At 34.2% G+C, this 18,003-nt stretch overlaps 1 long non-coding RNA gene across 3 annotated transcripts in view; it reads left to right on the top strand.

Moving 5' to 3' along the window:
- Positions 1-18,003, top strand: part of LOC106537419 (uncharacterized) — a 92,790-nt gene that overhangs the window by 53,924 nt on the left and 20,863 nt on the right. Inside the window, exons 5-6 of one of the 3 annotated variants that reach the window (XR_015697734.1) lie at positions 138-346; positions 2,403-2,543. The exons of 1 other annotated variant lie outside the window; for it this stretch is intronic. This is a non-coding gene — a long non-coding RNA (uncharacterized LOC106537419). The remainder of the gene's footprint in view (positions 1-137; positions 347-2,402; positions 2,544-18,003) is intronic. One more of the 3 variants, XR_015697735.1, reaches the window with a different exon arrangement.

Raw genomic sequence — 18,003 nt, 5'->3', positions numbered from 1 at the left:
CTGAATCTAAATTTGACAGTCGATGGCAGTGTTCAGGGGTCAGGAGGGATAGAATCTCTGACACGTATAAGAAAGGAACAAAATTTATCTGCTCTGGTTGCAATGATTAGATGTCTCGTTGTCTGGCTTTCTTATAGTGGATGATTGATCGTGCCCGCCAGCTGCCTAATATCATAATTAACAAAGTTGCTACCGTGTCTGAGAAGTTTAATCGAAAAAAATTGCCAACAGTATAATGCTGTTGTTACCCATAAAGATCAGAAGCAGGGCAAAGTCGACTTTTGGACTAATGGAGCTGCAGAACTATGTGGGCAGAATAAGAAGTAGAGCACCTGAATGGATAATGGTACGTGCTTTGTTTCTGAACTGCATTGTCCATATAGAGACAGATTTTAGTTTTCATTTTCAAGATGTCATTTGATATAACTCCATTAGTATTTGATGCTTTCTTAATGTTTACTGTCTGCACAATTACCATTGTTAATTATGTTGTGAAATTATTTTTTAAAAACAGTTGCAAATGTAGTAATTGTTGCCATGGTTATTCCTACCCCCCTCCAATTACAAGCATAATCTCTAGGGTTTCCGCCACATTTTCTTAGAAAGTGTCATGCAAAAACAGTAATATAAAATAAACATGAAAATATAGTCGGTGCCTATTTGTAGTATAAGGGATGTCCTCTGATATATATATTTAGATACTTGACTATGGTTATGGAAGTTTCTAACAATATCTGATTTACAGTCCTGACTCTAAATTCCCCAGATCATTTAGGGAATATCCAGCCATCTCATTACTTGATCTGAAATCTTTATATGTTTTACTAGAGAAGAAAATATTCCACTGTGTTCCTTCTTTGTTGCTCTGTGTGCTTTTGTGTGTGTGCTTTTTTTTTTTTTGTAAGCTTTATTTGCTAACACGGTTGTCCCTGGAGTACCTGTGATATTGCCATTCCAATATATGACAGGAAAAATTTACAGTGATGTGTATGTCTATGCCACATATAACAAAGAAAAAGATAAAGAATGTGGAATTATAGAAAAAAGACAAAGAAAACAATAGCTGGCTTATGAACAGCACATGGAAAATAATAATAGGAAAACATTTAAATCCTATACATTTTCCTGCAGATTAGATTTAATGAAGCTCATGGAAAAAGAAATATTGATTTGGCTGGCTGATAATTGTGAATTATTATTATTAGAATTAAATTATATGTTTAATGAACATGTTTCTATGAGGATACAGTTTAACTAAATATGTAATAATCTGTGATAGAAGATAGTTCTCATAACAAATATACATCTGAAAATTATTCCTTTTTATATTGTGTTTACGCTATTCACAACAAAAAATAGAAGTTGCTATGGAATATATAAATAGCCCATTCAATATTGTAAAAGCATTGAATTATAAATGTATCCTACAGTTAGATATTTTTACATTGTTTAATCAAATTTATAAATAAAATAATTAAAAGTGATGCCTAGCAGTTTTCCTTTTCTCAGCCTTTTTAAAAAATTGCTCATCAGAAATATTCTTTCATATCATCATTAGACAATAATTTTAACCTCCCTTGACATTTTTATTGTTTGGCTTTGATTTAAACAAATCAATAGTTTGCTCTGCCTGTAACAAAGAATTGTATAAATAGAATAAGGGAAAACAGATTAGTGATGCAAATTTCAAATAGAAGGAAAAACGTAAATATTTACAATAAGTAAATTGTTACTTTAATCAGCACTCCCATAATATTTTATGTAATTGAAATTTAGTGTGTTGTTAAAACTCAGCTGGAAAACCAAATAACTGTATGGATTATAAAGGGAATATTAAAAAGGGAGGTCGGTGATAGTATTTTATGAAGGACTGTATGTTGGAAGTTTAACTTTGGTGTCAGTTTTTTTAGTGTTTATAATTTTAATATGCTTATGTACTATGTTGTTTTATTATTGATTCTATTTTAATTGCTGATAGGGAGCTGTACAGAGTTCGATATAAGATGGGAGGCTATAGAAATGTTTTAAATAATAAATAATAGTGTCACAGCAAATGTTCCTGACTTTAAAGAGGACTCTTTGGGGGGTGTATGGCAGTGAACTCCTTGTAATAGTTTCAGAGGAAGTAATAACATCTAGGAATATGTTAATACAGAATGTGCTAATATACAGATTAGCAGATTAGCAATGTACTATTCAGCATTGAAATAAATGTTCCTCAGGTGACATAATCTGCAATTTTATTGGTGATTAAAGTTGGATGAATCTTTCATTAAGCTTTTGAAATTAAAACCCAATTCTAAAGAAATGAGCTCAATATAATTTTCAAACACAAGAAACAAATGTGTATGATCAAATTTTTAAAGATATTTTAATTTTCCATTTTTTATTATTTATTTCAGTAAGAAGATAGTATAATACAAAGGACTATGACATAGTCTGAGCTGTGTTACTTTGAACACCAAAATTACTTTCCAGAATTCAGTGGGAAAATTTACGTGCAAAGAAATTTCAGAACTGTGGCTGAAATGATTAAAAAATAGGTAAGATAAAGAGTATTACTTATTAGACTGTGTTCTTGTATTATTGGTTATTGATAGCCTAAAAATTAAAATATTTAATTTAGTCTGTTTTAATATCAGTCTGTTACATGACACCAGAATGTAGCATAAAAAGAACTATCTCCAAATTTAAAATGTAGTTTTATATTTACATGAAGAAATACTGTTGAATTTAGAGGGACTTTAAAAAAAGTGTGTGTGTGTGTGTGTGTGTGTATGTAGATTTCTCTGATATGCATATGTGTACATTGATTTTTGTTATTTATATATAAAGGCTAGGAAGAGGTCCAATAATTGTATATTAATTATATTTATACAATTCTGAGTATGAGGTACATTTTTGAGGTTTTGAGACATTGACAATATACTTTAGCACTTTACATTTTTAATAAAAATAGTTATATGAACTTTATTTGTTTTGCAGAAATATCTGTAATATTTTCATTGCATTCAATCTACATTATATTGGATTTGTTACCTATTTACCTATCAGATGTTTAATCAAATTAGTCAAAACTATCATTATTTATTAACTTTGGAATGATTCTTAGATGGATTTTATAACATCTTGAAACATGAATTCATGCCCACTTTCCTAGTTTTCAATTTAAAGTAAAATGGATGTTAAAGATATAAAGAGGTGATCATGTTGTGTGTAAAATTCACTGATCAGGTTTTGGTTGTACTTCACTTTTTAAAAAACCCAGTATTTTTTGTATCATTATTTCACATTTTTCTAATGCTTTTTCAAAATAGTAAAATGCTTGAAAATTATTTCAAGTTCAACTAAAACAAGTTTTTAAAAAAAATCAAGACTACTTTATACTCTTTGTATATACATTCTTACAATCTCTAAACCTCTAATTACCACCTGTGCAACAAGCTGCAGTGTTACTGATGAATCACTCCTGAATTAGTCAACTTTATTCCTTGTAGTTTTAAATTCAGAAGTGCTTTGATTACTTCTTTATTATTTTTTGAAAGAAAAATCTGGTATACAACTAAGAAATGAAAAGTTCTATTGACTAATTGTTTGTTTATTATTATATTTATTTGTTTGTTTATTATATTTATATGCCGCCCTTCCCCCCCCCGAAGGGGACTCAGGGCGGCTCACAACTCAAACCAGGGAAGGGGGATAATTACTGTATGTCATTTGGAATAACAAATTCAGCATTAAGTCCACAAAGAGGAAGTTTTTAAATAAAATTATAGAAAAAGTTTGTTGAATTGGATCACTTCAGAACAAACCTTTTCTTGCTCACAGCAAAACAGCATTTTATATACAGTAATAGAGTGAAATATTAAGTACTATAAGAAGCCACAGTCTAAGTTCCTTTTTTGGATTGATAGAAAAGCAGTGTAAGAGCTCCTAGAATGGAAAACAAGAAACAAACCAGAAGACAGCTAGATTTAAAAAAACCTGCTAATTGAAACTTCATTTTTCCATGTGCAAGGATTGTTATTTTTTTAAAAAAACAAGAAAATAATAAAATCACAATAACTTTAATGTCTATAAACCTTCTATCTTCAGCTGAAAATTAATGTTCAGTCTGTAAAATAAATCCTAAATATCTAAGGGAGAAATTTATAGATCCATGAAATAGGCCTGTCCAGTTTAACTGTACAACTAATTTTCTCATTAATGAAACACAGAAAATTCTTCTCTTTATGTATATTACAAAACAAAGATCCCTATTTTAAAGGTTAAGCAGAGCAGTTGTGAGCCAACTTTAATATCTGTGTTAACTTCACTGAATACTTACTTAGTTGACTGAATACTGAATACTTTCTATCCTTTTAAATATATGAATGCTATTAAAATGGTAATAAATATGCAGTCTTCTGCCCTTTCCAATTTATTTCTCTCTTTCATCAAAGTTGAATTCCCAACTACTGCCAAGGTAGAGAAATACTTGGTATTGTCGTGTAAATGTTAAACAGCCTGAGGTGGCAGCTATCTTCTACCTAGCCCTTCCACTCACTCTTAAAATACCCTCTCAGAAGAAAAAAAAATATTCTTACAGGATTCCATGAAATATGACAGAGCAAGGAAAGTATCTTGCTGTAAGAGCCATTAAATTGCATTGGGGTGGTGGGGGCGGAGAGATTTCAGGATACTGAAGTAAGAAAAATGCATACTTTGAAGTTTATATTAGCATCATATTTTAACATGAGATGAAAACAATTGCTCTGGAAAATAGCATAATTGAATCCAATGACTTGTGGAAGTGTAGATTGCATAGGTTCTACAATTAATCCAAATAATCAGGTTCCTGGTTAATTAAACTCTATTGCTTGTGCTTATTTTCTTGAATAAAAATTCACTGAATTCTGCAAGCTTATTTCTGAGTGAACGTGAGTAAAACCATTGATATCCTTTTTTACCCATTATTAATTTATAACCTTCTTTCAATTTTGGTTGTTTTTCCCCAAATGTTCACTTTTTATTTTAAAAATCTTGAGAAATTACATCTATGTTAGAAAATTATACATTTCTTTGGGTATATGCTCTAACAGTTTTAACCATATATACCATTCTACTCAAAACTGTTGTTATACTGTACTTAATTTAGTATGAAAGTATTATTGCACTTTGATAATTTCCTGCATATCCTAGCATGATTATCCTCTCTTATCCTCTCATGCATACTGTCTTCAGAATATGGATTTGTACTATATAATTTGACTTATAAAAGTTTATAACATTGTTTATTTACTTTCCATTTTAATAACCTTTTTCCTAAAAGTATCACATTTTGATTAAAATATTATGACCGAAGGCCAATGTGACATAACATTGAAGGTTTTGAAGGTTTGGCATCAGGGGAGACCCAAATTCTAATCTAATATCAGCCATGGAAGCTCACTGGGTAACTTTCAGCCAATTACTCTATCAAAACCCAACCTGCTTTATAGAGTTGCTGCTAAGGAGAAAATTAGAAGGAGAGAGCAGTATAGATCTGCCTTGACTTTCTGAAAGAAAAAAAATGAATATTAAGTTAATAAGGAAATGCTAATGAGATATATAAGTACTATTATAGCTTATATAAAAATATAAAAAGAGAATAAAATAATATGAATTGAGGGCCAATATATTACCATTAACTTACCTGAGGGACACATCTTTCATTTAATCGTCATTTAATCATGTAAATGGAATCTAACCCAAACTGAAATTGCTGGGAAGCCAGAGTTTCACAGCAATTTCAGTATATTTATGGAATCTAACTTTAAATTTCTGTTCCTGATCACTCAAATAATTGTATGCAGGTTTAGTATATAGAGGCTGGGGTAGTTTGAATAGGAAGAACAGGTTTCAATTTAGCTTGAGCAAGACTGAGTAGCTCTGCAAATTGGGAGCCACCAGGAATTTTCCATCTTTATTTCTAGCTGGAGTTGTAGTATCAAGCTGACACAGTGCAGTTTTCAGGTTGTCTGGACTCATGGCTCCTGTTTGAGGAGCAATCATGGCCAGAAGGGCCTTTGCACAGCTTCATATTATACTCCAATTGCATCTGTCCCTGGAGTGGGAGGCTGGGTTTACAGTTACTCATGTGTTAATTATCTCCTAAACTGCAGACTGCTTTACCTGGGGCTGCACTTGAAGTGCTTTTAAAAGCTGCAGCAGTTACAAAATACAGTAGGCAGTTAGTTATGTGCTTTCTTCAATCAGCACATAATATACCAGTCAGTGGTGGGATTCAAAAAATTTTACTACCAATTCTGTGGGCGTGACTTGGTGGGCATGGTGTGGTTTGTGGGCATGGCTTTGTGGATGTGGCAGGGGAAGGATATTGTAAAATCTCCATTCCCACCCCACTCCAGGGGAAGATTACTGCACAATCCCCATTCCCTCTCGATCAGCTGGGACTCGGGAGGCAGAGAATAGATGAGGGCAGGGCCAGTCAGAGATGGTATATACTGGTTGCCAGTATACTTCTGAGTTTAGTTCATCATGCTGGTAATTGCGGTAAGGAATGGTAATTCCTGACATAGGGCCGATTGTGTCTATCTGTTCCATTAGGTCCATTAAGACAGCCATGCTACAGGTCCCATCTATCAATGTCATTTGGCAAGATCTAGGAAAAGTCTTTCTCTTATGGCCATCTTTTGGAGCATAACCCCCTGTAGATTCCATTAGCCCCAATCCTGCTGACTTTCCACAAGGCTTTTAAAACAGGGTTGTGTCACCAAGCTTGGAGATCCAGATGTGTGACAGAGCCAGTGCAACACGTGTACTGATTTATTTGCTGGTTTTTTTTTTGGTTTTCATCTTGCCTATTTATTATGTATGTGTTATGTAAATTATGTATGCAAATTATGTATTAATGTTATGGTGTGCTTTTCACTGCTGTTAACTATTCAGAATCATGAATTTGAGATGGACAGCCATAAAAATTGAAATATAAGTCAATAAATATACAGATATTGCATAATGTAGAAAAGATGATTGAGTAGTAGACACCCCACATTACAGCAAATAAGGGTTCAAATCATTCTATTCCCTGTAGATGCAACTGGAACCACTGAAATGTGTATCTCTACATTGACAGAATTGTATGTTGTAAAGGAATAGAGTAATTCAGAGAAAACATTATGTAAATATCTTCCTAGCTCTGGAAGAGAAGGAAGGGTGAGAAAGAAACTCAAGATTTCCCTACTTTATTCTTTTTTATATAAGAGATGTGAGAGAACCGTCAGGCTTTCAAAATTCTATTATTTTACTCTACAGTAATAAAACAGAATTCCAATAGTCTTTGTGGAATCTGTTTCCTGACCTAGCCAATTTCAAAGGAATGACAGAAAAGAACCAAAATGAACATAAAATGCTATTTCCTGAAAAGAATAATTCCCTAGTAGAGTATGCTAAAGGTTTGTTAGCTGTTTCATAAATTCTATAATGTGTTATGATATCATAGGACTATATTTATATGTAATCCCATATTTGAATTATCATTTAGCCTGACATTCAAATCTTATTCCAAAGGTGCTTAAAAATGTGTTGACTTTTTAAGTGTCTAATTTTGGATAGACGTAGGCTTTCCAAATAAATAAAATAAAATAATAAAATAAAATAATAAATTAAATTAAATTAAATAATTAATTTAATTTAAATTTAAATAAATACTGTCTGGCATGGCTGAAAAGCCTTGTAAACAAACAAACCAATTGCTACTTTTAGATGGAGTCTAAATAATTGTTTTATTTTGTTGCACGACTCAGTTCTACCTTCATACAGCAAGTTCATCTGAAGCAGGAATGTTTACTCTACTACTTTATAGATATAGAAGCTGCCCCGCATTTTGAGGGAGCTATATATTTTGTGCAATTCATGCAGCTCTGGAACATTCATGATTGGTTGACAAAGGTTCATGTGATTGGTCAGATTGCTTCATTTATTTAAATAAACATATAATTTATTTATTTAGATATTTGCTGTTCTGAAAAAGCTATAATTCTGTTACTGCTGACAGCCAAATTTTATACTTACAAAAAGAGTATGAAAAAGGACAATGCTAGATCTAAGGGGAGGATGAAACATCTAAGGTTTCTCTAGCATGTAAATCATGGCTGGTTATTCAGAAAAGAAAACAGCCCATTCAATTTGTAAAGGAATATTGAGCACATATATATCATTACTAAATGCATAAATGATAATGTGCTCAAAACATTTCCTTGACAATTTTCAGAGGAACAGTTTAAGAAAATAAATAAGAATTTGAAAAGTAAAAGGAGAATAATAAATACAGATTATGTGCAGCTAATGAAAAAAAATGACATGCTGTTTTACAAAGAAATCAATTCAAGCTTATATTGATTTATTATAAGAACAGGAATTTGCCCGGGATAGTTACACTACTGCAGTGATTTTAAACATTTGTTCTTTAAAAAATCAATATACTTTTCATGAATTTTCCCTGTGGAATTCTGACTACAGTCTGACAAAGGTATTTTTCACTGAGAGGTTCCTACTCCCATTTTTTCCCTTAATTTTGGATTAATTATACATGAACATAATTCAATGTGCTAAAAATTCCATTTATTGCAATCATACAGTTTTATTGTAATGAATAAAAATAGAAAGTTGAAATCAGAGGTTGTTTGAATAGTGTTTTTATTTCTAAATATACTAGCCGGAAGTTTGAGTAGATATCCCTTCTTTGCTAAACTTATTTTCTATCTTTCTAAGGTGTAGGCGTAAATATGTGTAAAAAGTCAAAATGACCACTAGAGTCATGCAGTTGAAGTTCTCCCACTTTCTGCCAACACACAAAAAATTATGGGGCTATGATTGAAAATTGTGGTGCCATGGTTTTTTTTTAACTCCCCTGATGACACTTTGTATCTTCCTCTTTTATACTCTACCTTGCCTGCTGATCATTATAAGCCAATAAGCTACACTTAAGTAGAGTGGTTTTCTTATTATAATATAATTTAACATAAATATTTATATTTTGGTACTGTTTTGTTGCCTTTTTATTTTGATATAAGTAGATGACTTTGGTGAGCTGCTTTGACATCTGAATCACTCTACTTAAGTTTAGGTATCTTCAGGAAAAAGTTCACTGCTTTTGTTAGATAAATATTATAATACCATATGTAAATACTGTAAAATCTTGTGCACAAAAGGCTGAAGATAATTCTGTCCTTATATGTATTTTCACCTATACTAACCCCTTATTATGATGGGGCTAGAAATGTGAAAACTTTCAATAGCAGCATTCCATGCCTGAGTTACAATTTTGGTTAAACAGAGTTAATCCTACATTATGAGGCATTAATACCAAGCAGTCAAGCTACTGTATGTCCATAATAGATGGGAGTGTTGTTTTTCCAGCAACATACTATACAAAATGTTCCTGAATGAAAATCTTTTTCATCATTGCAGACATTACTTTTCTGTGAGATGAAAAGATAAGTGAATTACTACAAGCTTGTCACAAAGATATAGCAGAACTAGAAAGACTTACAATTGCAATATGTCATCCTATGTAAAATGTCACTGACCTACCCAACAGTTAGTCTAGTTTATACTTATATCAATAAAAGTGGAATAATTAAAGATGCATATCAGACTATGCCTTCAAACCATGCCTTCTCCATGGCTGCACTCACCCTGTGAACAGCATCCTTCCCAGACATGTGGATGGTCCCAATCTTGTTAGCATTTCTCCCTGTTCTCCTGGACATTTGGGTTGGAAATTCTGCTGATGATAATTTTTTGGTTTTTGGAATGGTTTTAATCATGGCAGAATGGGTTATATACTGTTGCTCTGATGGTAACCTATGTATGCTGACCAAAATCACTGCTGTGAGATGATCTCTATAAAGAATTGGAATAAATAAACATGCTTATTTGCTTTATTTTGTACCCTCATTGGTTTATATCATGACAATAATAAAACAAAGTAACGTAATAAGTATGCCATCTCTAACACGTAGAAAATATGACAAGAATGAAGAAAAAACATAGAGGCAATGTTCAAATACTCATTCTAGTGGGTTATTTTGCTTAGTGATTTTTCTGGAGTCTCAGGAAAAATGTTTATTTTGTCTGGGGTGAGAAAATGTATTTTGTTATTTGTGGCAAAGCAGAAACTAATGCACCTTACTCCGAGCTTCCTGGAGGGAGGTGGGATAATAATAAAGGAATAAATAAAATAGATCTTATCAGCAGGAATTATGAACTACCTAGCATTTTATAATATACTTAGCATTTTTATAATAAAGATGAAGCCTAAGGGTCATTAATTATCCCTTATGGCAGGGCTGTTGAACTCCCAGTCTGTGGGCCGGATGAGTTACGTACTGGCCACGCTAACACCTGGTTTAGCAAAATGGAAAAAAGTCCCGATACATCACGTGACGCCACCTTGAGGCTGTGAGTTTGACACCCCTGCCTTATAGTGTTAATGAATATATTTAAAGAAGGCCAGGTGACAAATTGGCTAGTTGACAATGGTTGCTGAAACTACTGTTTGAAAGATGAGGTCAGTATTGTGCTGTAAATGGGTATTTTGTAATAAGAGACTGAGGTAAGATGTTCAACAGCTTCCAAACCTTGGATTCAAGAGACAACAGTTAAATCAGGCTTTTCTTTGAACGTTTATAAATTTATGTGGATGGCTTCAATCCAGAGGTGGTATTCAGCAGGTTCTGAGTAGTTCTGGAGAACCGATAGCGGAAATTTTGAATAGTTCGGAGAACTGGTAAATACCACTTACAACTGTCCCCGCCCCCATCTATTCTCTGTCTCCCGAGTCCCAGATAATCGGGAGGGAATGGAGATTTTACAGCATCCTTCCCCTTCGATGCCCACCAAGGCAACCACACCCACTAAGCCACGGGCACAGAACTGGTAGTAAAAATATTTGAATCCCACTACTGCTTCAATCATAGTATTTATTAAGGTATCTAATCTTTTTTCTTGTCTTCAATTTTTACAATTGTCCATATCTCTGTTTCTGAAGTGACTTTATCTGAGGTATCATGACTGAAATGCTATTTAGGCTCAGTAGCATTTGGAGTGTATATACATACACTCAATACAAGTGTAGAGCCTAAGGAAGATCAATTTGATTGATGAAGCAAGAATTTGTTTCTTAGATAAAGAGGACAAAACATTTTTTAAATCATGACAAATAATATTTGGAAGCAGCTCAGGTAAATATCCCTTTGATTCACTGGCGTATAAGAAAGGAGTGGAAGTAAATCACAATGGAGCCTCGGTTATTATTGCCAAAAAGTAGACGATAAAATAGATAAAAATGGTTTTAACCTTTCTGAAGAGTTGATTTCTTGATCTGGTTTGCCTAAAAGGACTTATAATAAGCTTCCATGTAGTTGAGCTAAGAGGAAAGCTATCACTATACTTCTACAGTACTTTCCTTTTTATTGCAGGTAGTCCTTATTTAGCGACTGCCTCATTTAGCAACAATTTGCAATTATGACGATGACAAAGCAATCCTTACCTTTGCAAGTCTATAAAGCAAAGGAAAATGAAGTGAGATCATAAGCACAGTGATTATTTTATTTCACGACTGCTTTGTCTCTGACTACTCTGTTGCTCTTTGTGTATTTACCCAATTTTCTTCTGAGAGTCCTCCAAAACTGGTTGATTTTTATTTCCTTCCAGATTTTGAATAATTGCTCTCTTTTTTAATGCATGGGAACGCATAAATTTTGATTAAAGGAAAAATATAAATAACAAATACATAGTGGTGTAGTTGTTAAGGTATTGGGCTGGGATTGCGGGAGAAATAGTTTTGGTGTATGAGGGCAAACATATCCTAAGCCCTGATTCACTATTAATCTAACCCATCCATCAGGGTTGTGGCGAGAAATGGAGAAAAGAACATCAGGTTTACCACCTTGAACTTATGAATGAGGATATAAACTTAATAAATACATGAATATTAAATATTCTTCTGCAGATGTGTTCAGAACAATTGAATGGAGTGGATCAAAGTTTATCAACAAAGTGCAGATCAATATTTATTTATTGTAATTACATTAATCTTGAATGTTTTTCTTGGTACTAAAAATCTTGCCACAATATATCTTGCCATTCTGAGATCCCTCTGCCAGTTAGCAGAGCCACACTCTTTCAGAAAGCCAGAGGAATAGAGGGTCCATCTTACCTTAGGAGTGTCAGGACAGTGACAAAGAAGTATCTCTTCCTAGATCACACCAGTCAAAATTCACAACACACTCTTCCTGCTTGAATTGAAAAAAATGGATACATTTTACTTAATGTAGGTCAGGGTTGTCAAACTCGATTTTATTGAGGGCTGCATCAGGGCTGTGTTTGACCTCAGGATGGGCGTGGCTAAGGTAGATGTGGCCAGCTCGACATCACTCGTATCAGGGACACCTGTGGGGGCCTGGGTGGGGCTGTGGAGATCCGCTTTTGCTAGTAGTTTGTTTTGCTAGCACTCTGCCAGTGAGGTCCGCAGGTGGCAGAGTCACTGTGGGCTGGTCCTTCGCTGTTTTCAGGGCAGTCCCATGGGCCAGATTTAAGCATCCCGCGAACTGGATTCGGCCCGTGAGCCTTTGACACCCCTGATATAGGTACATAAACCTTAAATTTTCTTCTTGCTCATAAGAACATATTTGTTCTTATGTGAATCTCATAATACTGCAAATAATTATATTAAAATTCATAAAGTTTCTGAAAATAGAGGCCAGGTAATTGTTAATATATAATTTATATACTTTTTCTGAATCTGCAGTTCGTTTACATTTTGACTAAATTACCTTTGTTTTACATCTTATTTGAAAAAAAGAGATTCCTGCTTAGTGAATTATTACTATAGAATCTAGCTTTTCTCCCCAAATTGCAGACTTTTTGCATAAATGTGCCTAATTACCTGAATTCAGTTTTGATTAGCAGTGTTAATTGATGCAGCTGTGGAAGGGATCTGTTTACCTAAATTACTATGTGCAAACAGCAATACGTCTCAAACTGAATATGCTGAACTGAAAATACTAATTAGATGAGACACATTGTTATTCAAGTCACATCCCAAGGCCTTTTTTAATGAAAGCTTGGATATGTCAGGGCTTTATGATATGCAGACAAAAATGTCTATATTACATATGATTTCTTAAACATAATTCATGACAGCAGATGGAATGTTGGCTGGGCTTCTCATCTTATTTTTAGTATTAATGTGACTATTCTTATATTGATAATGTAGATGCTGTGTATGTTTGCCACTGTGCATGTCCATGCATAAAATAGATAATCAGTGTCAACTCCTACTGACTGCTTGGACAAGTCCCTCCAGTCGCCGCCCTCCCCCCCAAGATTTTAGAAGTGCTTTGCTATTGCCTCCTTCCTAGGGCAGAGAAGAGAGAGGCTGGCCCAAGGTCATCCAGCTGGCTTCCTACCTAAAACTGGAATTAGAATTCCAGTCTCTGGTTTCTCTGGTTTGGGGTCTTAATCACTACAATAAACTGGTTTTCTATTTGAGAAATACCTTTCCTGTTTATTTCACATTGAAGGAAACTCATTGAAGTCATGCAAAAAGTTACTGAAATGGGAAACAATCAATGTATAAAGAAATCCTTTTGATGTAAAATTTTATTTAAATTAGACAAAATCAAGTTTCCTAATTATTAAAATTAATAAATACTTTCTTAAATAATTCAATTATATCTAATTGAATGTTTGACATTTTCAGAGAAGAAATAAATCAAACTGTAATAAATTATAAAAAAACAAAAAGCTAGAAATAATGCTCTATTTTTCTATTAGGACTGGATGAAAAAACTGAGCTTTTATCCCAGGCAACATAGATGGATTATTATTTATAGGAAACTGGTTTAGAATTAGATTTTTGGCCTGATCTGTGTGTGCCTCAAAAAATCAGGTTTTCCATTGGGAAATGCTTCTGGAGTCAATTTTCTCATAAAGTACTTAGATATCATTAGCATCTGGAGTGGCACTGCTGAGTCAATCTTCTTCACACATTTTTGTTAAATCCAATATGGATTACTGTCATGTGTTTAAATTTTGAAAAATGTTTAGTCAGCTTATTTTCTTCAAAGCCAAGGTATAATAGCAGTGGATGAATTCTCCCTTTTAGTATTGACAATCAAAAGTCAAGGAAGCAGCAGTCAAGAATTATGCTATACACTATAGATCGTTGTCAAGATACACACAAATGGTCCTTGTCCAGTAGAGTCATAATTCAAAACTGTCATTAAATGAGTTGAACTCATCTTTACAGTATTTTTTAGCTTGCTTATTAAGCAAATCAACCGGTTGTTTAAGTGAACAAAGATTAGGCTTGCTGTTTGCTTCAGTTCATTAAATGACCTCCGTGATTGCTAAATGAACTGAAAGGCTCGTGTATTTTCAGGACTGTCTGTTGAGCCTCTGGAGTGTGCTGTCATGCAGCCATCAGCTGTTCTGGCAAGTGGAGGCAGCCCTCTGCCTCTGAACCACAGTGCCTCCAGGCAGGTGCCCATTTAAATTGGGGTATGCAGGGGTGAATTTGCAGAGTCCCACTGCTGAGCCTTCAGAGGGAACCACTCTGTCCACCAATCAGCTGTTCTACAAGCAGTTTACAGTAGCACACACTAATTTTCAAAGCAAAAGCGACATACACAGTACAACAGAATGCAAAGGAACTCTACAGTACTGAATCTGCTTTCTATAGATGCTAGCTAATATTTCTGTAACCAGTGGTAAGATGCAACTTGTTTAACACTGGTTTGGTGAGTGCACGCTTCGCATGCGCAAGCAATATTTAAAAAATGACCTTTTTAAGCTTCGAAACTTAAATCCGCTGTGCTGTGCGAATTGTTTGAGCTAAAAAACAGGGAAATATAGGACAGGAAAATTCAGGGACAGGTGGGCAGGGCCAAATGCTCACCAGAACTACCGGTTCGGCCAAACTGGTCCAAACCAGCTGAATCTCACTCCTGTCTGCGAGCAATTGTAATGGGAAAAAAACCCTTTACAAACAAGCATAGTAATTTGTAAAGTATTTACAAACAAGTACAGTAGTTCGTAAAATACTTACAAATCCAATATAATGAAAAGAAAATGGTAAAGTACTTAGTACTGTAAGGCAACTACAATACTCCAGTCCTCAAGGCAACAGTAATGAAAGAAGCATCAAGGATAGCAATAAGATTCATTCCTCTAATTCTCCATATGGCAGCAATGAGGAGAAAAGAAAAATGCACAGATCTCAAAGTTCCCAGGGGAAAAAAAAATATGGATCTCAGAAATTGCCTGTCATAACCACAGGTGACTTTGATGTACTAAAGGAAGGTCAAAAGATTAAAAATGGCTGCCGCTTCAGGAGTTACTGAATCCAGGACACATGAATGCAGAAATTTTTTGTTGGTCATATTTTGAACCCCTTTCATAACAGTCATTAAACAGCTTGTTGTACCTCAAGGACTATCTATAACACTTAGTAGAATAGCAGTGAATGCAATGGAAGAGATATTCAGATGCTAGGATGTTTCTATATCTACATGGATCAGAATTATGAAGTTTTTCCTATGATACTCTAGGGAAGCAAACTTGAAGAAGCTGGTTAGAAAGAGTTCTCATGTTTTTAAAGTCTCTTGCTAGACATTCTGAAAATACTATGAATAGCCAAATCATCAAATAAATTTATCATAGAACAAAGCAATCCAGAGATTTGAAGCACAAATAATCAGGGAGAAATTATTATATTTTGGATACATATTGCAAAGATGCCAGCTCCCTTGAAAAGACTTTGCTAGGAAAACTGGAATGAAAGGGCAAAAAAGGGGACAACTGGCAGAAATAGGGATGAACTCAATTACAGTGACAATACAGTGGCAACATTGGACAGCCAGGATGGGAACAGATCATTCTGGAGAATGTCTGATTATGTGGTCATTCATAGCCCTTTAATGGCATATTAACAAGTAGGTCACAACAACTAGGAATAAGAAATTAAGACTTTGTGTTTTGCCCTTTAAAAAAAATCTGCCTTAAAAAAAAGAAAGTGCTGTATTTTAACTAGAGGAGCCCCCCCCTCCCCAAACCAATACAAAATGTTAGAATATAAAATCATTACGATTATATTTAGTACTTTCGTTTGAGCTGAATGAATTAACCAAGTCCAAAGGATTGGAGTGTAACGTACTGGCATTACACCATAATGGCGGAATTATGCCTCTGCAAGTAAATAATTATTTAATTGTCCTCAAGATGTTCTCAGATATATTGATATCACTCCCAGTTAACACAACCTGTATAATAAAAAGTACAACACATCTAAAGGTACTGGCAGTTTATTTATTAATGACCACTCATTCAGTAAATGTTCAAAGTTACGCTGGTGTTGAACAAATGGTGCCAAAAACCAGTCCTTGATGTTCCTGCTGCCCAGCACTATCTGCTGTGATCTAGATGCTTTGCAACCAGCTTGTATTTACAATGGTTGCAGTATCCTGTAGTCAAATGGTTGCTATTTGCAACCTTCCCATAAGCAAAGTCAGAGGAAGCCAGCAGAGAAGGTTGCAAGTTACTCCTGACAGTCATTCCTGATGCTTTTTCTCCCAAGGAGCTCAGCTATGGAGTATGAATTCCTGGGGTCTCCTTCTTCAAAGATTGTGCCTACAATCCATAGTGCATGCCTTCCTGTTTACTGCAACAAAGCACCCCATCTGGCTATGCTCATGCTGCATCTGCCACCTGCATGCTCTTCCACATTCTGCAGCAGGCATCCCCTACTTGACTGCATTGCACCACACCACAGCAGCCACCTGCCCACCCTTGGTCATGCTTGTGGCACATCACAACACCCCTCTTCCAGCTATACTCAAGCTCAAGGATTTGTGATTTCCTGCCAACTTCCCATTGACTGCTTGTTGGAGTCTGGCAGCAAGTTGCAGTCACATGAGGTCCTTGCTTAATGACTCACATTCCTTGCTAAATGACAGCAACAGGGACTGTCAGGATTGCCGTCGCTAAGTGATGTGGTTATGTGTCATCGCACTTTATGACCACATTGCTTAGCGACAGAAATTCTGATCCCAATTTCCAGCGTAAAGCAAAGTCTATCTATAGTTGGAGAAGATTGGACTTGTGCAATTGGCTTTGATCAAGTACACTGAAGTCTTTGGTTAGTGTTTAAGTTGTGTATTTAGAAAACAAACTAAAAGTTTTTAAAAAATGAACATAAATGTATACAAACTTGCTTGTAGCTAATTAACGTAATAGTGAAGTATACCATTACATAACTACAAATTCTGCCACTAATTGGTTTTAACATGATCATAGAGAGTGACAACTCCAATATAATTGTTTTTCTTATATTTTCTGTAGGTTTCTCTCTGAATTTGGAGGTCTTACGGTACATCTTTTATGATGTTGCTGAAATATCACAATAATTATTTTATAGTAGTACTCTACCCAAAATTAAGGGACTACAGGATCATAAAAAGAAAAAAAACGGATGTTGTCTTTTATGATTCTGTAAAGTATAATCAAATAATATTAGGTTCTTGAATTTTATTTTTAGTACTTTAATATCATTTGTGAAAAGGAGAAATAGAAATTTAAGGAACAAGTATGTGCTTGATTGACTTTCATCAACATTTTTGGAATCTTGAATGGATACAGAAAGTTTATCAATAAAATATTTTGATTTTTTTAATTGAAGAAGAGCCTAGTTGGATCTCGTATTATCTACTTTATTTTTAAAATAAATAGCAATAACTATGAATCCTTAATTGAGCATGCATGCATGCAAATTTAATTCTCTGTGTATTATATTTGGATACTTTCTTTGAATGTTCAGGAACGATAGTTTGCTCTATAGGCTCACAATCTCATTTGTTTACATAATGTAAAATAATGCAAAAACAATCATCTCTGATCTGAATTAAATGTAAAACCTAAGTAGCACTTAAAAAAATAAAGTTCTAATATTAATAGTAT

Source organism: Thamnophis sirtalis, unplaced genomic scaffold (genome assembly GCF_051295495.1).
Source record: "Thamnophis sirtalis isolate CommonGarterSnake01/CBP01778 unplaced genomic scaffold, rThaSir2_p1.2 scaffold_9, whole genome shotgun sequence".
NCBI lineage: Eukaryota > Metazoa > Chordata > Lepidosauria > Squamata > Natricidae > Thamnophis > Thamnophis sirtalis.
Note: the sequence above shows the minus strand (reverse complement) of the source record. Positions and strands in the feature narration are given on the sequence as shown.